Source organism: Triticum aestivum, chromosome 3B (assembly GCF_018294505.1).
Source record: "Triticum aestivum cultivar Chinese Spring chromosome 3B, IWGSC CS RefSeq v2.1, whole genome shotgun sequence".
Classification (NCBI taxonomy): Eukaryota; Viridiplantae; Streptophyta; class Magnoliopsida; order Poales; family Poaceae; genus Triticum; species Triticum aestivum.
This window is the reverse complement of record NC_057801.1, coordinates 423,332,959-423,357,678: the sequence shown is the minus strand read 5'-3', so window position 1 is coordinate 423,357,678 and position 24,720 is coordinate 423,332,959.

The window sequence follows — 24,720 nt, the reverse complement described above, 5'->3', positions numbered from 1 at the left end:
GGCGCCCCCCTCCCCCACCCACGTGGACGGTGGGTGGCCCCCCTCAGGTATTTCTTCCGCTGAATAATTATTATTAATTCCAAATATGACTTTCGTGGAGTTTCAGGACTTTTGGAGTTGTGCTGAATAGGTCTCCAATATTTGCTCCTTTTCCAGCCCAGAATCCCTGCTGCCGGCATTCTCCCTCTTCATGTAAACCTTGTAAAATAAGAGAGAATAGCCATCAGTATTGTGACATAACGTATAATAACAACCCATAATGCAATAAATATCGACATAAAAGCATGATGCAAAATGGACGTATCAACTCCCCCAAGCTTAGACCTCGCTTGTCCTCAAGCGGAAGCCGATATTGAAAAATATGTCCACATGTTTAGAGATAGAGGTGTCTATAAAAACATAATACGAACATGAGGGCATCATGATCATTCTTATAACAGCAACATATATATTTTGTCATATGATTTCTTATGCTCAAGTAACAATCTATTCACAATGTCAAGTATGATTCAGAAACTTCATTGAGAACTAACAAACTATAATCTCAGTCATTGAAGCAATTGCAATTAATCATAACATTGGAAAGAGTCAGTAATAGAGCTTTTCAGCAAGTCCACATACTCAACTATCATTTAGTCTTCCACAATTGCTAACACTCACGCAATACTTATGGTTCTGGAGTTTTAATCGGACATAGAGAAAGATAGGGGCTTATAGTGTTGCCTCCCAACCTTTTACCTCAAGGGTAATGTCAACAATAATAGTTCATGCTAACTTACATCCAATTGGATAATATATCAAGATCTTTCCAACACGAGGTGCTTGCCAAAGGATAAAATGTAAAAGGCAAAGGTGAAGATCACCTTGACTCTTGCATAATGTAAAAGACATAAAGTAAAAGATAGGCCCTTCGCAGAGGGAAGCAGAGGTTGTCATATGCTTTTTGGTTGGATGCACGAAATCTTAATGCAAAAGAATGTCACTTTATATTGCCACTTGTGATATGAACCTTTATTATGCAATCCGTCGCTTTTATTACTTCCATATCACACGATCGTATAAAGCTTATTTTCTCCGCACTAATAAGTCATACATATTTAGAGAGCAATTTTTATTGCATGCAACATGACAACTTACTTGAAGGATCTTACTCAATCCATAGGTAGGTATGGTGTACTCTCATGGCAGAACTGGGTTTAAGGATATTTGGAAGCACAAGTAGTATCTCTACTTGGTGCAAGGAATTTGGCTAGCATGAGGGGAAAGGCAAGCTCAACATGTTTGAATGATCCATGACAATATACTTTAACTGAGATGTGAGAAAACATAACCCATTATGTTGTCTTCCTTTTCCAACATCAACTCTTTAGCATGTCATACTTTAATGAGTGCTCACAATCATGAAAGATGTCCAAGATAGTATATTTATATGTGAAAACCTCTCTTTCTTTATTACTTCCTATTAGTTGCAACGATGACCAAAACTATGTTTGCCAACTCTTAACAACTTTTAATCATCATACTCTTTATGTGTGAAGTCATTACTATCCATAAGGTCAATATGATCTCTTTTATTTCTTTTTACACTTTTATTTCCTCAAGATCATGGCAAGATAGCAAAAGCCCTTGACTCAACACTAATCTTTATTATATATAGCTCACGGACTCAATTACATAGAGGGATCACAAAGCAAAACTCAAAACTAATTCATACCAAAACTTTATTCTACTAGATCATGATATTACCAAAAGGATCGAACTAAGAAAAACGGTAAAGATAGGAGTGTGATGATGATACGATACCGGGGCAACTCCCCCTAGCTTGGCAGTTGCCAAGGGGAGTGCCCATATCCATGTGATTATGTCTCCTTTGCTGGTGAAGAAGGTGGTGATGATGATGGATAGTCGCACACCGAGCGTAGAAGCTCTTCCAATTTGCGGATAATGCCCTTAAGTGCGACGATATGATCCTTCAACAAAATATTTTCCTATGTGAGATACTTGTTTTGTATGCGAGCTAACTCAATCATCTTGAAAGCTTCAATCTCAGTTGGGGTAAAGAGGTTAGGAAGAAGTTGAGGGATGTTTTCTTCTTCTGCCGCCAGAGCTTGACCCTCCATGGCCTTCTTGATCCCTTCATCCTTGTTGATCTCCTCAGGTTCCTCTCTCTTCAGCTCTATCTTCAATAGCCAAGCATCCTTGTCTTCATTGTTGGAGGAGGGTGCCGTCATGATGCTCTAGATCTGTTAGAAAAACAGCTCAAAACAACGATAGAAGATTTTTGCATGATACGATGGTCAAAACCTTCGGGAGATTATATAATGAATTTTACTGACCGAAAGAAGTATCGTGCAAGAAAACGGAGTCCGGAGAGCACACGAGGTGCGCACGAGGCAGGGGGGTGCGCCCAGGGGGGTAGGGCATGCCCTCCACCCTCGTGGACGCCTCGTGGACGCCTCGTGTCCTTCCCGGACTACTTCTTATTTTCCTATTTTCTTAAATATTCCAAAACGAAGAAAAATTGCTATTAGAACTGTTTTGGAGTCGGTTTACTTACTGTAACACATACATATTCCTTGTCGGAGTCTCAAACGTTCTGGAAAGTGTCTCTTATGTATTCCTCCGGGGTTACGGTTTTAATAATATTAGTTTCGACATTTATTGGGTTACCTAAGATATAATGTTTGATTCTTTGGTCGTTCACCACCTTCGGATTTGTGCCTTCGAAGTTGTTGATTTTTATGGCACCGGAATGATAGACCTCCTCGATAACGTAAGGGCCTTCCCATTTAGAGAGAAGTTTTCCTGCAAAAAATCTTAAACGAGAGTTGAATAGCAACACATAATCACCTACATTAAACTCATGCTTTTGTATCCTTTTGTCATCCCATCTTTTAACTTTTTCTTTAAACAGCTTGGCATTCTCATAGGCTTGGGTTCTCCATTCATCAAGTGAGCTAATATCAAATAACCTCTTCTCACCGGCAAGTTTGAAATTGTAATTGAGCTCTTTAATAGCCCAATATGCCTTATGTTCAAGTTCGAGAGGTAAGTGACATGCTTTTCCATAAACCATTTTATATGGAGACATACCCATAGGATTCTTATATGCAGTTCTATAAGCCCATAATGCATCATCAAGTTTCTTGGACCAATTCTTTCTAGATCTATTAACAGTCTTTTGCAAAATGAATTTGAGCTCTCTATTACTCAATTCTACTTGATCACTAGACTGTGGGTAATATGGAGATGCAATTCTATGATTAACATCATACTTATCAAGAATTTTACGAAAAGCACCATCAATAAAATGTGAACCATCATCAGTCATGAGATATCTAGGGACTCCAAACCTCGGAAAAATAACTTCTTTAAGCATCTTAATAGAGGTGTTATGATCAGCACTACTAGTTGGAATAGCTTCTACCCACTTAGTAACATAATCAACAGCAACTAAAATATGTGTATACCCATTAGAGGCAGGAAAAGGTCCCATATAATCAAAGCCCCAAACATCAAACGGTTCAATAACAAGAGAATAATTCATAGGCATTTCTTGACGTCTACTAATATTACCAATTCTATGACATTCATCACAAGACAAGACAAACTTACGGGCATCTTTTAAGAGAGTAGGCCAATAAAAACCGGATTGCAATACCTTATGCGCAGTTCTATCTCCAGCGTGGTGTCCTCCATATGCCTCGGAGTGACACTTGTGTAGGATTTGTTCCTGTTCATGCTCAGGTATACAACGTCTAATAACACCATCTACTCCTTTATAAAGGTGTGGGTCATCCCAGAAGTAATGTCTTAAATCATAGAAGAACTTTTTCTTTTGCTGGTATGTGAAACTAGGTGGTATAAATTTAGCAACAATGTAATTAGCATAATCATCATACCATGGAGCAGTATGAGAAGCATTTATGACTGCTAATTGTTCATCAGGAAAGCTATCATCAATGTAGTGGGTCATCAAGAACATTCTCTAACCTAGACAAGTTGTCTGCAACGGGGTTCTCAGCTCCCTTTCTATCAATAATATGCAAATCAAATTCTTGTAGCAAGAGAACCCATCTAATAAGTCTAGGTTTAGCATCTTTATTTTCCATAAGATATTTAATAGAAGCATGATCAGTGTGAATAGTTACTTTAGAATCAACAATATAGGGTCTGAACTTATCACAAGCAAATACAACTGCTAAGAATTCTTTTGCAGTAGTAGCATTATTTCTCTTAGCAGTGTCTAGAGTTTTACTAGAATATTGAATAACATTTAGTTTCTTATCAAGTCTTTGTCCTAGAACAGCACCTACAGCATAATCGCTAGCATCACACATAATTTCAAAGGGTAAATTCCAATCAGGTGGCTGAACAATAGGTGCAGAAATCAAAGCCTTCTTAAGTATTTCAAATGCTTCTACACAATCATCATCGAAGACAAAAGGAATATCTTTTTGCAATAAATTAGTCAGAGGCCTAGAGATTTTAGAGAAGTCCTTAATGAACCTCCTATAAAAATCGGCATGACCAAGGAAACTCCTTATACCTTTAATGTCCTTGGGACACGACATCTTTTCAATAGCATCAACTTTAGCTTTACCAACTTCAATACCTCTTTCAGAAATTTTATGCCCCAAGATAATTCCTTCATTAACCATAAAGTGGCACTTCTCCCAATTCAAAACAAGACTAGTATCTTCGCATCTCTGCAAAACTCGTTCAAGGTTGCTCAAGCAATCATCAAAGGAGGATCCATTAACGAAGAAATCATCCATGAATACCTCACAAATCTTTTCACAAAAGTCAGAGAATATAGCCATCATGCATCTTTGAAAGGTAGCAGGTGCATTACATAAACCAAAAGGCATACGTCTATAAGCAAAAGTACCGAAAGGGCAAGTAAAAGTAGTCTTTGCTTGATCGTCCGCTGACACAGGTATTTGAGAGAAACCAGAATAACCATCTAGAAAGCAGAAATGTGTATGTTTGGATAGTCTTTCTAGCATTTGATCAATAAAAGGTAGCCTTATTTAATTTATGAAAATCAATTACCATCCTATAGCCTGTAATAATTCTTTGCAGGGTCAATTCATCTTTATCATTAGGAATAACAGTAATACCTCCCTTCTTGGGGACACAATGGACAGGACTTACCCATTGACTATCAGCAACGGGATAGATTATACCTGCCTCAAGGAGCTCTAGTATTGCCTTCCTTATCACTTCTTTCATCTTAGGATTTAACCGTCGTTGGTGATCAATAACTGGTTTGGCGTCTTCTTCCAAATTTATTTTGTGTTGGCATAAAGTGGGACTAATGCCCTTAAGATCATCAAGAGTACATCCAATAGCAGCACAGTACTTCTTCAGAGTTTTCAATAATCTTTCCTCTTCCTGCTCTGAAAGGTTAGCACTAATAATAATAGGATATATCTTCTTTTCATCAAGATAAGCATATTTAAGAGTATCGGGTAATGGTTTAAGCTCAAACACGGGATCACCCTTGGGTGGAGGGGGATCCCCTAGGATTTCAACAGGCAAATTGTTGTTCAGAAGAGGACCCTATTTAAAGAATACTTCATCTATCTCCCTTCTTTCATTCATAAACATATCATTTTCATGGTCTAGTAAATATTGTTCTAAAGGATCAGTAGGAGGCACATCAATAGAAGCAAGACCAATTATTTCATCCTTAGTAGGCAATTCTTTATCATGGGGTTGTCTACGAAATTTAGCAAAATTAAACTCATGAGACATATCCCCTAAGCCAATCGAACATCCTTTTCGCAATCAATCTTAGCATTAACAGTATTCAAGAAGGGTCTACCAAATATAATGGGGCAAAAGTCATCTTGTGGGGAACCAAGAACAATAAAATCAGGAGGATATTTAACTTTCCCACACAAGACTTCAACATCTCTAACAATCCCAATTGGTGAAATAGTATCTCTATTGGCAAGCTTAATTGTAACAGCAATATCTTCTATCTCAGCGGGTGCAATGTCATGCATAATTTCTTTATATAAGGAATGAGGTATTGCACTAGCACTAGCACCCATATCACATAAGCCATGCTAGCAATGATCTCCTATTTTGACAGAAATAACAGGCATGCCTACAACATGTCTATGTTTCTTATCATCGGGTCTAGCATTTCTAGCAGCTTCATCACAGAAATAAATAACATGCCCATCAATATTATCGGCCAAGAGATCTTTAACCATAGCAATACTAGGTTCAACTTCAATTTGCTCAGGAGGTGTATATGTTCTAGTATTACTCTTACAAACCACAGTTGAAGCTTTAGCATGATCCTTTATCCTAACAGGGAAAGGTGGTTTCTCAACATAAGTAGTAGGAACAATAGGATCATCATAAGTGATAACCTTTTCTTCAATTGTAACGGGTGCAACTACTTTTACTTCAGTGGGAGGATTATATTTAAACCACTTCTCCTTAGGGAGATCAACATGAGTAGCAAATGATTCAGAGAAGGAAGCTACTATCTCAGAGTCAAGTCCATATTTAGTGCCAAATCCACAAAAAGCATCGGTATCCATAAAAAATTTAACACAATCAAACTTAGGTGTCATACCTGACTCCTTACCATCGTCGGAATCCCAATCTTCAGAGTTGCGTTTAATTCTTTCCAATAAGTCCCACTTGAATTCAATAGTCTTCATCATATAAGAACCAGCACAAGAAGTATCAAGCATGGTGGGATTGTTGAGAGAAAGCCGAGCATAAAAGTTTTGAACAATCATTTCTCTTGAGAGCTCATGATTGGAGCATGAATATAACATTGACTTAAGCCTCCCCCAAGCTTGAGCGATGCTTTCTCCTTCGCAAGGCCAAAATTATATATATATTTATGATCACGATGAACAAGATGCATAGGATAAAACTTCTGGCAAAATTCCAATTTTAATCGTTTATAGTCCCAGGATCCCATATCATCACATAGCCTATACCATGTCAATGCATCTCCCTTCAAAGATAAAGGGAAGACCTTCTTCTTAACAACATCATCGGGCATACCTGCAAGCTTGAATAATCCACAAACTTCATCCACAAAGATACGGTGTAAATCGGGATGCAATGTTCCATCTCTTGCAAAGGGATTAGCTAGCAGTTTCTCTACCATACCCGAAGGAATTTCAAAGTAAACATTTCAGTAGGTTAGGTAGGTTGAGGAGAAACTCTTTGCTCTACTGGTTGGGGTGAAGATACCCCGAACAAGCCCCTCAAAGGATTAGTTTCCATAGTAACAAGTGACAATAAATTTCAGCACACAATATAAATGTTTCCTTACCAAGTTCCACTCACCAAAAGCGCTTCACTCCCCGGAAACGGCACCAGAAAAGAGTCTTGGTGACCCACAAGTATAGAGGATCTATCATAGTCCTTTCGATAAGTAAGAGTGTCGAACCCAACGAGGAGCAGAAGGAAATGACAAGTGGTTTTTAGTAAGGTATTCTCTGCAAGCACTGAAATTGTAGGTAACAGATAGTTTTGTGATAAGATAATTTGTAACGGGTAAAAAGCAATGAAAGTAAATAAGGTGTAGCAAGGTGTCCCAATCCTTTTTGTAGCAAAGGACAAGCCTGGACAAGTTCTTATAATGAGAAAAGCGCTCCCAAGGACACATGGGAATTATCGTCAAGCTAGTTTTCATCACGCTCATATGATTCACATTCATTACTTTGATAATTTGATATGTGGGTGGACCGGTGCTTGGGTACTGCCCTTTCTTGGACAAGCATCCCACTTATGATTAACCCCTATTGCAAGCATCCGCAACTACAAAAGAAGTATTAAGGTAAACCTAACCATAGCATGAAACATATGGATCCAAATCAGCCCCTTACGAAGCAACTTATAAACTAGGGTTTAAGCTTTTGTCACTCTAGCAACCCATCATCTACTTATTACTTCCCAATGCCTTCCCTCTAGGCCCAAACAATGGTTAATACATCTCATCAAAATATCAAACGAATACCAAATTCACATGACTACTAATAGCAAGACTTCACCCATGTCCTCAGGAACAAACGTAACTACTCACAAAGCATATTCATGTTCATGATCAGAGGAGTATTAATATGAATTAAGGATCTGAACATATGATCTTCCACCAAATAAACCAACTAGCATCAACTACAAGGAGTAATCAACACTACTAACAACCCACAGGTACCACTCTAAGGTTTTGGTACAAAGATTGGATACAAGAGATGAACTAGGGTTTGAGAGGAGATGGTGATGGTGAAGATGTTGATGGAGATTGACCCCCTCCCGATGAGAGGATCGTTGGTGATGAAGATGGTGATGATTTCCCCCTCTCAGAGGGAAGTTTCCCCGGCAGAACAGCTCCGCCGGAGCCCTAGATTGGTTCCGCCAAGGTTCCACCTCATGGCGGCGGAGTTTCGTCCCGTAAGCTTGCTTATGATTTTTTTCCAGGGTAAAAGACTTCATATAGCAGAAGATAGGCACCGGAGGGCTGCCAGGTGGCCCACTAGGCAGGGGGGCCCGCCCAGTAGGGGTGGGCGCCCCCCCTCCCCACCACCCTCATGGACAGTGGGTGGCTCCCCTCATGTATTTCTTCCGCTGAATAATTATTATTAATTCCAAAAATGACTTTCCTGGAGTTTCAGGACTTTTGGAGATGTGCAGAATCGGTCTTCAATATTTGCTCCTTTTCCAGCCCAGAATCCCAGCTGCCGGCATTCTCCCTCTTCATGTAAACCTTGTAAAATAAGAGAGAATAGCCATAAGTATTGTGACATAACGTGTAATACCGGCCCATAATGCAATAAATATCGATATAAAAGCATGATGCAAAATGGACGTATCAGCGTGCGCCACCCTACGAGAATACTTCTGCTTGAAGGAGCAAACGGTTGGTCCTCTTGCATGCACCAGAACACTTTCATACGCGTCAAGAAGTTTTTGGTTGCAAAACGAGCACCCAAAGCCCCAAGTCCAAGTCCTAATACACCTGTTATGATTTCCCATATAAAGCTCCCTAAGCTTTTGCCTCTTGAACCACTGCTGGCCATCTTCATCCTCGTTGTCGACATCGTCAGATAGCACCTATACATATAGTAAAAAATGTGGTGTCAATATATTTTATAATAATGTGAATTTAGTAGGCAGAGTGTATGAAACATAATATATCCTGTGACATCGTGAACCCTAAATCATCAATTGATCTTGATGAAAGAAATGCATAAATAGAGAGCACACAACTTAGTGCAACAAAATTAAGAGTCTTATTGGTTTGCCACCAACACTTGGCAACCTCTTGTGAGATTCGCAATGAACAATGGTATGCAAATTAATCTCTACCAAACATTTGGCAGTTGCCAAAATTCGGCATGCCAATGACTTTTGGCATCAAACCAATTTACATGACGTAAAGTAGGATTAGGATTTTTGTGGTTATTTTTTTAGACAGATCCAAAGAATTTGGTTTGATTTTGCATGGAACTAACCCGGACTGACGTCGTTTTCAGCAGAACAACCGTGGTGTTGTTTTTTGTGCAGAAATGAAAGTTCTCCAAATGAGTTAAAATGTTTTGATGGTTTTTTTGGAACAAAAGAGACCCCCGGAGCTTTATGGAAGGACCAAAAGGTGAAGGAGTAGGGCACAAGACATTGGGGTGCGCCTGAGGGGGCGGGCTTGCCCCGGTGGGTTGTGCTCACCTCGAGGCCCATCTTCACGTGAAACCTACGCCAAAAAATCCTATAAATAAAGAAACCATCAGAAATAACCCTAGATCAGAAGTTCCGCCGCCGCAAGCCTCTATAGCCACGAAAAACCAATCTAGACCCAATTCAGGCACCTTGCCGGAGGGGGAAACCATCACCAGTGGCCATCTTCATAATCCCGGCGGCCACCATGATGAGTAGGGAGTAGTCCACCCTCGGGGCTGAGGGTTTGTACCACTAGCTATGTGTTTAATCTCTCTCTCTCTCTCTCTCTCTCTCTCTCTCTCTCTCTCTCTCTCTCTCTCTCTCGTGTTCTTGAGATGGCACGATCTTGATGCATCGCGGGCTTTCTTAATATAGTTGGATCATATGGTGTTTCTCCCTCTCTATCTGGTTGTGATGAATTGAGTTTTCCCTTTGAGATTTCGTCTTATTGGATTGAATACTTTTACGGATTTGAGAGCACTTGATATATGTCTTGCATATGAATACCCGTGGTGACAATGGGGTATTATATTGATTCACTTGAGATATGTTTTGACACTCAACTCGCGGATTCCTGAGGTGACATTGGGGTAATCTATGCATAGGGGTGGATGCACGTTCTCGTCTTTTGTTTCTCCGGTAGAAATCTTGGGGCACTCTTTGAGGTTTTTTGTGTTGGATTGAGTATTATGAATCTGAATTTGATTTGGTGTTATTTTAGTACGAACTCTATCGGAAAGAATAACTTAGTGTTATTTTAGTACGAACTCTTGATAGATCGATCGGAAAGAATAACTTGGTGTTATTTTAGTACGAACTCTTGGATAGATCGATCGGAAAGAATAGCTACAAACAATTTCTTCTTATGTTCTCCGCTAGATAGGAACTTTGGAGTGATTCTTCATCGCACGTTGAGGGATGGTTATATGATCCAATTAGATTAGCATTGTTGAGAGATTGCACTAGCGAAAGTACGGACCCCAGGCCTCATTTTCAAGCATTGCAATACTGTTTGTGCTCTGTTTTATCAATTGCTACCTTGCTGTTTTTTATTGTTCCTATTGCAAAAATCAGTATCTACTATCCATATTACACTTTTATCACCATCTCTTCGCCGAACTAGTGCACCTATACAATTTACCATTGTATTTGGTGTGTTGGGGACATAAGAGACTCTTTGTTATTTGCTTGCAAGGTTGTTTGAGAGATACCATCTTCATCCTACGCCTCCCACGGATTGATAAACCTTAGGTCATCCACTTGAGGGAAAATTGCTACCATCCTACAAAACTCTGCGCTTGGTGTCCCAACACGAGTCTACAAGAATAAAGTTGCGTAGTAGACATCACCCTTCAATTTCTTTGTTTTCATATAATGCAAACATTCTTAAGCAGAAAAAAATATCCGTGATGAGACGGCCAGGTACAAATGCGGTTTGTTCTTCTGAAATGATGTCGGGGAGAATGAGTTTGAGCCGGTTAGCCAGTACATTAGAGGCAATCTTGAAGATCACATTGCAAAGACTAATCAGTCGAAACTGTCCTAAATTTTTTGGACTTGCAATCTTGGGAATTAAAACAATGAATGTCTTGTTTATCTCCTCCAGGGAATCATCTCCGCTAAGAACACGGAGCACCATATCTGTCACCTCGTCACCATATAAATCCCAATTCCGCTGAAAAAAGTGAGCAGGAAATCCATTTGGGTCTGGAGCCTTTGTGGGAAACATTTGGAGAAGTGCGGTTTTTACCTCTTCCTTACTGAACGGTGCATTAAGCTTACTATTTATCACACCATCAACTCTCGGTGGTATGTGAGATAACACTTCCTCCATACCTATGGTGTTTTCTGATGCGTACAGATTAGCATAGAAATCAGATGTGCTAGCCGCTATTTCATCTCGGCTGTTACACATAGAGCTATCCCCTCATTGAAGTTCAGTGATGCATTTCTTAGATTTCCTTGCACTAGCCTTCGGTGAAAAAACTTTGTGTTACTGTCCCCTTGATAAGCCACTGAACATGAGATCTTTGATGCCACATGATCTCCTCCCACAAGCACAGCTCGACCATCCGGGCCTCGAACTCTTTTTCTTCCACATCTGGCTCCAACCTAGTAGGAACTGAGTGAAGCTCCTCCATCCTACCACGCAGATAACACAGCTCCATTCTAGCCAAACTAAAAGAGGTCCAGCCCCATCGCTGCAGCTGGCTCACCACATGAGATAATTTCTCTAAAAACTCAGCCATAGACTGAGCATGGCCTGTCGACCTCCATGTGTCTATGATCACATCTCCAAAGTTGGGATCTCACTCCCACATACACTCATACGTGAACGGCTTTTGTATTGCCCTAACACTTGCATCCGTCCGATCTGTTTCCAACAAAATAGGGCAGTGGTCTGACTTGGCTGTTGTTAGGTGTTCGAAGGATGCAAAGGGAAATAAGCTCGACCATCAAGCTATTGACAAGGCTCTGTCCAGCCGGACATGGCAAAAAATTTCCGCCAGCAACCCATTTTTCCCTAGTCCAGTCTAGACCTCTGTAGCCCAAATCTGCTAGTTCACACACATCAATGGCTTCCTGAAATGCATCAATCTGTGCACCGTCCAGCTCATTAGGGCTCATTTGTTCTTCTTTTTTGAGAATCTCATTAAAGTCTCTTATACATAGCCATGGGAGTGTATTCTCCCCTCTAAGTTTCCTCATTGTATCCCACGTCTTGTACCTTAAACTTCAGTTTGCTTCACCATAGAAGCAGGACAATCTCCATTGAGCTCTCCCTGGTTTAGAAACCCATTCATCCACATGATATTGAGAATATATTTTTATTGATACATCTATAGAATTGTTCCAAAAGATACAAATACCTCCACTCCTGCCACTACTACCAACACCAAAGCTAAGATCAAAACCAAGCAAAAAACAGAGACCTTCTACTCGACTCTTCGACAGTTGGGTTTCAGCTAAACAAAGAATCGATGGCTTACTTAGCTCCACGAGATCACAATGTTCTCTAACTGTCACGGGATCGCCAATCCCACGATAGTTCCAGCATAAAGTTTTCATTGGGCCAAGGAGACCACTGATGTTGCCAATTTATCAGTATCCGTTGGTGATGCTAACTCCCTGGGCTCCAGCTTTGTTTGGTGATGCACCCTGCTCTTATCTACTCCAGAATCTTCAGTAAGCTGCTCTCTTCCTCCTCCTACAGTATGCAGCGCTGAAGCACCGTGATCAGGAGGCCTATTCCTCGAAGGATCATACTTATTCATGTTTGCATGGTGCTCTTCCGATTCAGGTTTAGTCTGAAGTTTCCTGACTGTGAACCGTCGTGCTTGTTCCTCGAGAAATACTTCATCCGGTTGTTCCTCACAAAAGTTCCACATACGCTGTAGGTGGTCGCCCTTGACAAGCACTCCCGGTAGTTTCAAAGCAGACTGCTCCATACTTCAAATCTTGGCCCTAGTCCAAGGGGAGATGGACTGTGAATAAGCTCTATACCCGAGGCCGAGCCGCCGGATCACCCAGCCTGGGAAGCCCGAGCAGTTCACGTCGTCGAATGTCCGGCAGGGAAAAAACTCAACGGTGGCACTGCCGCCGGAGTAGGTAAACCCCAAGAAAGAGGGTAAGAAAGGATATCTGCTGCATTAGATGTGTCTGATTTCTTCCTTCCTACACGCAGCCCATGGAGGCCCAGTAGTCAATAGCAAAAGGAAAATCGATAGTGCTAAATTTCTCGTGCTCGAAGAGGACGTAAGTGGGCCGGCCTAATAACCTACTCGAAGGCTATGTGAGTCAGAAAAAATGACATCAAAAGGTAGAAAACAGGGTCTGCAGTGATTAGAACCTGGGATCGTAATGTTGCGAGCCAACCGCACTAACCACTAGACCGAAGCAACTTTGTTGTCTACAACAAGAAAACAGATATACTTAACCTTTTGATTCAGTGAAACGTTAAATATACCCAATATAAATTATCTAGAAAAAGAAAATATAAATTCGATAACAATTTCCTAGATTTTGAAATGGGTTCATCAAATTTAAATTAAATTGGAAAAATTTCATCGAATTCAGAAAAAAAGTTCATTGAATTCAAAAAAAGTTCATCGGTTTGACAAAAAGTTCATCAATTTTTTGGAAAAAATTCACCGATTTTGAAAAAGTTCACAAATTTGAAAAAAATCGTCGATTTTGAAAAAAAGTTCATCGAATTTGAAAAAAGGTTCAAAAGTTCATCAAATTGAAAAAGTTGATAGAAATTGAAAAAGAACTCATCAAAAAAGTTCAAATTGAAAAAAGTTCATCAGAAAAATTCATTGATGTTAAAAGAATCTCGATTTTGAATAAAAAGTTAATCGAAGTTCAATAAAGTTCACCGATTTTGAAAAAACTACATCCAGCTTGAATTAATTTGTGCATAAAAAGTAAAGAAAAAGTTTAAAAAATATGAAAGACAATAAATAGAAAAAACCAAAAAGAAAAACCGGTCAAAAGTGATGAAAGATGAAAAGGAAGGGAGTTGCCATGACATGTTGTCTTTCATGGTTGGCTGTTGTGAGTGGAACTTACACTACAGGTTGCGGGTTCAAATCTCTCCAACACTCTTTTTTTTGCGCATTAAGTCAGAATAAAAATGTGTGAGATGGGCCAGCCCAGGGCGGGAGCGCTGCAGGTGCCGTTAGCAAAAATGCCCTATAACTGGCGCCTGCAGCGCCAAATAGGGTTTGCCTGATGCTCCTAGGAGTTCCTAACCCGCACTTCAGATGCCCGATCACGAAAGTTGGCCCTCGCGCGGCTTCGCTTGGGCCGGATTTGGGTCGATCATGAAGCAGCAGAAGCTAAAGCTTCACGTGGCTGGCTTCATAACGAACCTATAACTGGCGCATGCAACGCAAAATAGGGTTTGCCTGATGCTCCTGGGAGCTCCTAACCTGCGCTTCAGGCGCCCGATCACGAAGCTGGCACTAGCGCGACTTTGCTTGGGCCAGATTTCGGCCGATCACGAAGCAGCAGAAGCTAAAGCTTTGCGCAGCTGGCTTCATAGTGAACCTATAACTGGCGCCTGCAGCCCCAAATAGGGTTTGCCCGAAGCTCATGGGAGCTCCGAACCCGCACTTCAGGCGCCCGATCACTAAGCTGGCGCTCACGCGACTTCGCTCGGCCTGATTTGGGCCGATCACGAAGCAGCAGAAGCTGAAGCTTCGTGCGGCTGACTTCACAGCAAACCTATATAAACAAAAAAACGTAAAAAAACCGACTTAACCAGGATTCGAACCTGTGGCGCCAAGTCCTTGTCCCAGCTAGCTAACCACTAGAGCCATTAGCCACTACTAACAAATAATACCACCAAATTTATAAGAACAAAGCATGGTCATGCTATTTATTGCACAATACAGTATATTATATCAACTGGATTTTTGATTATATGGAAAACTCATGAATTCGAAAATGTTCATCGTTTTGAAAAAGGTTCAACGCTTTTGAGAAAAAGTTCATCAATTTGGAAAAAAATCAACACTTCTCATTATTTTATCGATTTTGGAAAAAGTTCGTCAGTTCGAATCTGGAAGAAGACATCCATCAGTTTGAAAAAAAGTCCATCGAATTTTAAAAAAATTCAAAAAAGTTAATCAAAATTTGAAAAAGTTCATCGATTTTGAAAAATGTTAATAGATTTTGAAGAAAAGTTCATCGAATTTTAAAAAAAGTTCATTGAATTTGGAAAAAAAACTCATCAAATTTTATATAAAGTTCATCAAATTCTAGAAAAATGTTCATCGAATTTGAAAATAAGTTCATCGTATCAAAGTTCATCGATTTTTAAAAAAAAAGTTCAGTAGATTTGGAAAATGAATTCATCGTTTTTAAAAATAGTTCATTAGAAGAATGAAAAATAAAAGTTCATGGATTTAAAAACAATTACACATAATTTTTAAAAAAGTTCATCAATTTTCAAAATAAGTTCATCGATTTGAAGAAAAAGTTCACGTGTTTTCAAGATAATTCATTGACCCAGGAAGAAAAAAAAAGTAGAAAAGTAAAAAGGAAAACCAAAAAATGAAAAAGAAGAAACAGAAAAAAAGAATAAATGGGAGGAAAGGTTCGAATTAACCAGATCCAGTTCGTTGGCCTGGTGGTCGCACCACTCACTATCGAAGATGGAGGTTGCTGGATCGAAACCCCACTGCGCGGGCATTTTTTGCCGATTAAAAACACACAACAAAGAAACTATATGGGTCGGCCCAGCGCGGGGCACTGCAAGTGCCCGTTTGCAAAATACACATTAATGGGCGCCTGCAGCGCCAAATAGGATTCGCCGCAGCGAATACCCTATCATGGAGAGCAATTAGTTGGCGAGCGCTCCTTCGGGAACCTCCCAACGATCACATGGGGTAGGTTGAGTGGCGCGCTCTTAGCTGCCGCCACATATCGCACTCTGGGCGTTCCCTCCGAATTTTTTTTATTTTTTCGCATGCGTTGTTCGGCTTTTTAGACGGTTTTCCTTCCTGTTTTTTTTACCTTTTGATTTTTCACTAGTCTTCTTTAGCTTTTGGACCAAAATAAATTTCGGGAAAAAAATATTTTGCGCGGAAAAACACATTTTTTTTCTTCCGCGAGAGGCACGGCCATTCCTGTCGAAAACAAAAAAACATATTTTCTGTTTTTTATCTTGCACCGAAGGCACGATTTTGCTTCCCCGAGAGGCACGGTTGTGCTTTCTGAGAGGCACGACCGTGCCTCTCGGAAACGAAAAAAAATGTGTTTTCTGATATATATTTTCTTCCATGGGAGGCACGATTATGCTTTCACGAGAGGCACGGTTGTGCTTCTTAAAAATAGAAAAAATACATTCTTTTATTTATTTTCTTCCGCGAGAGGCACGGTTGTACTTTCGTGAGAGTCATGGAGGTGCTTCTCGAAAACAAAAACAAAAAATCATGTTTTCTATTTTTTCTTCTTATGTGAAAGGCATGATTTTGCTTCCGCAAGAGGTACTGTTGTGCTTTCACGTCTCGAAAAGAAAAAACATGCTCCTGGTTTGGCTTTTTGGTTCAGCTTTTTGCTTGGTTTTTTCATGAAAAAAAGTTCGTTGAAACATATCAACATGTGATTTAGTTTTGAAGATCTCGACGCGAGGAATCCAATGGTAAAAACGGCTCGAGATTTGGACACGCGGTTTAAAAGATAAAATATTTTGAATAAAAGGATGTACGAAAAAAGGGAAAACTCCTAGGTTGCGATATATGGCGTGCATGTGGTGTGCCACTTGTTGCAACCTGAGGAGGTGAGAGTGATTATTGAAAGAAGTACTTTTTAATTTGTGATTTCTCCTATCACGCTTTAAGCGGGTGCTACTTCCATCTTGTTGAAGTGAATGCCCCGTGTAGTAGCTATTGGATTGGCCTTTTAGCGTGTGTTTAAAAGAAACCTAAAAGAAGAAGTTAAAAAACAGGATTCTGGGTGTCGAGGCTGCCGGGAGACTCTGCTAGCCACTACGCCAGCTTCTACCTCGTGACACCTTCTAGGGCGCGACCAAATTGAGGTAAAAAGAGTCGTATTGCATTGATTTTTCCTGATTTTTTTAATTTTTTATTCTATCTTTCTTTTCCCACGGGGTTTTTTCTTTATTTCCACTACTTTTTCTTTTCTTTCTTTTTTATATTTTATTGGGTTTTCTCTTTTTTTTATTGTTCCCCATTTTTTGGTTTTTAATTTTTGTTTTTCATTAGGTTTTTCTTTGCGTCTTTCTTTGTTTTTATCGGTTTCATTCTTTTTGGTTTTTCATTGATTCCTTTGGTTTTTGTTCTATATTTTTTGTATATGTCAAGAAGTTTTTTCTAATACATGTTTAACATTTTTAATACAAATTTAACATTTCTTAAATATATGGTCTACTTTTTTTCCATACATATCTTTATTTTATTTTTCAAATCATTGATTAAAAAATTTGAAATACATGATTAAGATATTTCAATGCATAGTCAACAAATTTTTTACACATATTTAATATTTTCCAAATCCATGACTAACAATTTTCAAATACTTGTTCAATATTTTTGTCGATGGTTGATTAACATTTTTATATACATGATAAAAAAATCATCCTTTTTCTAATAGATGGTCACCATCTTTTCTATGAACATTTAATATTTTCCAAATGCTTGATTAACATTTCTGAAGTATTTGTCCAATTTTTTAAGTACTTTATTAACATTTTTATTTACAAGATCAAAAAAATCAATCATTTTTTAATACAGGCTCGACATTTTTCAACACACATTTAACATTTTTTGAATGCTAAATTAACATTTTGCAAATACTTATTCAACATTTTTCTAAATGCTTGATTAACCATTTTTCAAATAAAAGATTAACATTTTTTAATACATGGTGAATATTTTTTTATACACATTTAACATTTCTCAAATGCTTGATTAACATTTTTCAAATAATTGTTCAACATTTCTTTCAAATACTTCAGTAACATTTTTATATACATGATCAAAAAATTCATCATTTTTAATACTTGAACAACAATTTTTTTATACAAGTTCAACATTATCCATATGCTTATTCAACATTTTTCAAAAACTTGTTCAACATTTTTTAAAATACTTATTAAACATTTTTAAATACTTGTTCAACATTTTTCAAATACGTTTTCAACATTTTTCAAGTACTTGTTCAAAATATTTGAAATGTGCCCTCTGACCTCTGAGTCAACAATGAAGAAGATTGAGGACACCAACACCCCGATCTACTTTCACTCGGCTAACTTTCGAGTCAACAATGAAGGAGATCCTACATATCGTCCCACCAATATACGAGTGTTGCGAGCACCCTGAGTGCCAAGCGACAGTTCTAAAGACCGCTAACAATTGCCCACAATCGACGGTAGTCTCGGGGACTACACCTAGTGGGTACACTCAGTGTGCCCCCACTGGAAAGTGACACGTGTTGAGCTAAAAAATAGCAAACGGCCCCAGGGCAAAACAACTACAAGTTCTAAGACTACCACTGACTGTCACCAGTCAGTGGTATCCTCAGGGACTACACCCAGCGGGTGCACTCAGCGTGCCCCCACTGGATCGTGATCATTCAGAAACACCCCGGCTAGACCCCGACTAAAAGCGACAAAAAACAAAGAAAAAGTTCAAAGACTCCTGCCGACTAATTCCAGTCAACAGGAGCGTCGGGGACTACACCTAGTGGGTGGACTCAGCGTGCCCCCACTGGAACATGAACACCTAGTGGGTGCACCCCGGGTGTGCCCCGCACAAACCCACTGACAAAAAATCAACAGAAACCAAAAGAGAAGGAACTTTGTCTGCAAATCTCACTCACAATGGTACTTACTCGGACGTTGGTCTGCAGCGCCTCGTTGGCGTCATAAGCCTCCTTCAGTCGGCCGCACATCAACCCCACCTGGATCAGAGCCTCCTTGCTCGCCCCTACTTGATCTTCAGGAACATGGTACAGGGGGAAGGAGGTGGTTGGGGCCGATGAAGATGCGGATGCAGGCCTCGGAGCCGGAACCATCGTGTATGCGGGCATTGACCTGCTCAGAGGAGTTGGTGTGGACCCCATAGCTGGGACCACCACAGTCACGGATGCTGAGCCGCCCTGGGACAGAGGACTCGGCCCCGTGGGTCTTGTGGCGGCCTTCGCCGGGGGAGCATGATCCACTCGACGAGGGGAGGCATCCCTCATGGACACGTCGATGCCTGATGTTTTCTCCTTGCTGCCCTCTGGGTTGGGCAGGTCAATCCTCTCTTCGTCATCCAGGTAAATGATCTCTGGTGGAGCTGCATGAATACACAAACCAGAAAAACCAGCAAAGAACAGTCGTAAGAAACCTGGCCGTCCTAATCAATTGGCACAAAATACCTTTGGAAGTGGCAGCATCCGCCGCATCCACGTCACCCTGGTCCTGCTTGTGAGCGTGCATGGTTTGCTTTCTCGTGGCTTCCTCGTTGCGTCTCCGACTTCATCTCCAAGTCTTCTAGTTTGCTTTTGGTCCAAGAAAGATCATCGCGAAGGTTTCATTCCGTTTGGACTCCGTTTGGTATTCCTTTTCCTATAAAACTCTAAAATAGGCAAAAAAACAGACACTGGCAGTGGGCCCTCGGTTAATAGGTTAGTCCCGAAAATAATATAAAATAGCATATTAATGCCCATTAAACATCCAAAACAGATAATATAATAGCATGGAACAATCAAAAATTATAGATATGTTGGAGATGTATCATTTGCCACTCGGATCGTGTTGTGCCTTGTTGCAGGGTTCCTTTGGGGCCTCGTAGGATGGGGAAGACTCTGCTTCATCGCCCTCCTCGGACCTCTCATCTTCGTCGATGTCTTCGTCATTGTCGTAGAGTCTTCCGAGTAGTGGTGCTTAGTGTCACTTGTCACATCCTTAGGCGACCAATCGACCGCCGGAATCTCAGACCATCCTCTGAAATTCCTGAAAAGCCAACACATCATTACACCAGATTCAGACACACAATGAATAACACCCCAACATGCCGATTGAGCAGGAACCGAACAAAAGACGCGTACCTCGACTGGCGGCTGCTCCTTGGAGTACGGGGGCACCATCCTCGCACCCCTTGGGTTGTCTCGGGCACAAGTGATGGTCTTGATCTTGGCCCCCATGTCCTTCTCGGCGAGCTCGTCCGGATACACTCGGGTGGGATCATTCGGTCCCTCGTACAACCACATGGGGTGGTCCCTGGCCAGCAGCGGCTGGATCCGCCAAGTGAGAAAGGTCTCCAGCAGATCCATACTGTTCATGCCGGCGTTCACGACTCCGACCAAGGCGGTGGCCAAGATGCCGACATCAGTCTTCTCCTCCTTTGCCATGGAAAGAGACTCGGGGGCCCTTACCCTCTTCACCAAGTACAGTGGGAGGCCCGACTGGCTGTTGGAGCTAGGGACATCTCTGCAATAGAACCATGTCCCCTGCCACCCCTTGATGGAATCGAGGAATCTCATCTTCGGGAAGGCACTCCCTCCTCGGACCTGGATGCCCAAGCCCCCGCACAGCTGGGTGACGTGGGTCTTCGCACCGCCGGCGAGTCCTTCTTGACGGTCATCGAACGACAAGTGAAGATGTGCTTGAAGAGCCCCCATTGGGGATGGCATCTGAGGAAGTTCTTGCAGAGGGAGATGAAAGCCAAAATATAGATAATGGCATTTGGAGGGATATGGTGGAGCTGCGCACCAAAGTAGTTAAGAAACACCCAAAAGAAAGGATGAGGCGGCATCGAAAACAACCTCTCGATGTGGGTGACCTACAGAACACGCTCGTCCCTCTGCATCGTTGGTTCAGCCTCCCCTGCATTCGGACGACGCCACCCGTCCTGGGGGATGAGCCCCTCCGCTGCGAGCTCCTCCAGTCGCTTGGCTGAGATGCGCGAAGGGATCTAGTCCCCCGATGCACCCCCGGACGCTATGCAGGAGCCAGAAGAGGTGGATTTTCCGGCCTTCTTCGCCTTCTCCGCCTTGCCCGTTGAGTCTCTCACCGTCATGGTGGGGATTTTGGGCACTCGGGTGGAGAGGAGAAGCGGAGGAGACGGAGGAGAGAAAGGGGATCTGGTCGCCTAACCTCTATCCCCCAAATCCTTGTATATCTCTGACAGAATATCGTGCTGGATCTCACTCCATTGATCTCTGGATCAACAGCGCACGTAGCGAGGCGGTATGCAAGGAAACTGCAGCACATGGAGGATTTGGCACACGAAAATCAAGGAGCCGCACCCACTTTCCCCACTAACGCATGTGGTTACCACTTCCACGCGCGCACGCACAAATTCAAATGCTGAGATTTTCGGGGCGAATCAATCCGATTGATTATCAGCGATTCCTTTCCTAAAGGACGCATGTCAGTCCAACTGACCACCCTCCACGCAATTCTGTGCACTCGGCCGCGTTAAACACCCGACTGAAATCTTCTTCAGGATTGCTATGTGACGAGCTTGACACCCCTCCGCGGGTTGACTTGGCCCTATCAATAGGCTCCAAGGCGCATGACTTTTAAACCTGGACTCGTAGAAGGCCTGCGCTGGCGTTCCCCTGGGATAAGGAGTGGCATCTCTCTAGAGAGTCAGACCATGCGCTGGCGTTGCTACTCGAGTTATAATGGCATGCCCCAACTCGGGCCCCTATTCTATCTCCTCTGAGAGGCAAACGAATGTCACCGGGTTTTTCTCGGCGATCAACAGCACCCAATAATCTAGGTAAACTAGTGGTCCAGAATACATTGTGTTTTCGCCTGGGGAATAGCAAACCACGACTAGGAAACGTATTCCAAGTGCCCCCGTAGCACTCGGACTTAACCGAAGGATTGGCTCATTTGTCCTACAAAACCTCAACCGATTCAGGGGCTAATGATGAGGTCACCTACTACAGGTAGGGTCAAGACCCCATCCTATGGGACCCACATGGGAGCTATCACCACCATGGGTAGGTCCCTGGACCATACCAGCATTCGAATGTGTATATCAGGAAGTCCACTCGGCCAGCTTGACAACACTCGGACGACCATCCTCCACTCGGCCGTCGAACCATCACTCGGACCAAGGAGGCGAGCGGGCGGATGGGAGCTGCAATGGTCAAGGAATCCTCGGTCATCCATTAAAAAAATTTAAGGCTCCCATTACCTGTAACTACCTGTTGGGGAACGTGGTAATTTCAAAAATTTCCTATGCACACGCAATATCATGGTGATGCATAGCAACAAGAGGGGAGAGTGTTGTCCACGTACCCTCATAGACCAAAAGCAGAAGAGTTATGACAACGCGGTTGATGTAGTCATACGTCTTCAAGATCAACCGATCCTAGTACCGAACGTACGGCACCTCCGCGATCTGCACACGTTCAGCTCGGTGACGTCCCACGATCTCTGATCCAGCAAAGTGTCGAGGGAGAGTTCCGTCAGCACGATGGCGTGATGATGGTGATGATGAAATTACCGACGCAGGGCTTCGCCTAAGCATCGCAACGATATGACCGAGGTGGATTATGGTGGAGGGGGCACCACACACGGCTAAGAGATCAATGATCACCTTGTGTGTCTATGGGGAGCCCCCCTCCCCCGTATATAAAGGATTGGAGGAGGGGGAGAGGGCCGGCCTCCTAGGCACGCCCAAGGGGGAGTCCTACTCCCGGTGGGAGTAAGATTCCCGCTTCCCTAGTTGGAGTAGGAGAGGGAAGGAAAGGGGAGAAGGCGAGAAGGAAAGGGGGCCCGGCCCCCTTCCCAATTCGGATTGGGATTGGGGGGTGCGCCCCCACCTTGCCCGCCTCCTCCTCCTTTCCACTAAGGCCCAATAGGGCCCAATGACTCCCCGGGGGGTTCCGGTAACCTCCCGGTACTCCGGTAAATGCCCGAACTCACCGGGAACCACTCCGACGTCCAAACATAGCCATCCAATACATTTATCTTTATGTCTCGACCATTTCGAGACTCCTCGTCATCTCCGTGATCATATCCGGGACTCCGAACTACCTTCGGTACATCATGTTGGAAATATGCCCTAGAGGCAATAATAAATTAGTTATTATTACTATATTTCCTTGTTCATGATAATCGTTTATTATCCATGCTATAATTGTATTGATAGGAAACTCAGGTACATGTGTGGATACATAGACAACACCATGTCCCTAGTAAGCCTCTAATTGACTAGGTCGTTGATCAATAGATGGTTACGGTTTCCTGACCGTGGACATTGGATGTCATTGATAACAGGATCACATCATTAGGAGAATGATGTGATGGACAAGACCCAATCCTAAGCCTAGCACAAAGATCGTAGTTCGTATGCTAAAGCTTTTCTAATGTCAAGTATCATTTCCTTAGACCATGAGATTGTGCAACTCCCGGATACCGTAGGAATGCTTTGGGTGTACCAAACATCACAACGTAACTGGGTGGCTATAAAGGTGCACTACAGGTATCTCCGAAAGTGTCTGTTGGGTTGGCACGAATCGAGACTAGGATTTGTCACTCCGGTAAAGGGAGAGGTATCTCTGGGCCCACTCGGTAGTACATCATCATAATGTGCACAATGTGACCAAGGGGTTGATCACGGGATGATGTGTTACGGAACGAGTAAAGAGACTTGCCGGTAACGAGATTGAACAAGGTATCGGTATATCGACGATCGAATCTCGGGCAAGTACTATACCGCTAGACGAAGGGAATTATATACGGGATTGATTGAATCCATGACATCGTGGTTCATCCGATGAGATCATCGTGGAACATGTGGGAGCCAACATGGGTATCCAGATCCCGCTGTTAGTTATTGGCCAGAGAGCTGTCTCGGTCATTTCTGCATGATTCCCGAACCCGTAGGGTCTACACACTTAACGTTCGGTGACACTAGAGTTGTTATGGGAATTAGTGTGCAGTTACCGAATGTTGTTCGGAGTCCTGGATGAGATCCCGGACGTCACGAGGAGTTCCGGAATGGTCCGGAGGTAAAGATTTATATATGGGAAGTCCTATTTTGGCCACCGGAAAATGTTCGGGATTTTTCGGTATTGTACCGGGAAGGTTCTAGAAGGTTCGGGAATGGGGCCCATCTGCATGGGGGGACCCACATGAACGTGGGTAGTGGGGTCAAGGCCCCACACCCCTGGTCAAGGTGCACTAAGATCCCCCTTAGAAGGAATAAGATCATATCCCGAAGGGATAAGATCAAGATCCCTAAAAAAAGGGGATAACAATCGGTGGGGAAGGAAATGATGGGATTTCTTTCCTCCCACCTTTGCCAACGCCCCAATGGACTTGGAGGGCAAGAAACAAGCCCCCTCCACCCCTATATATAGTGGGGAGGCGCATGGGAGCTTAACGCTTGCCCCTGGCGCAGCCCTCTCCCTCCCCAACACCTCCTCCTCCTCCGTAGTGCTCGGCGAAGCTCTGCCGGAGAACTGCAAGCTCCACCACCACGTCGTCGTGCTGCCGGAGCTCTCCCTCAACTTCTCCTCTCCCCTTGCTGGATCAAGAAGGAG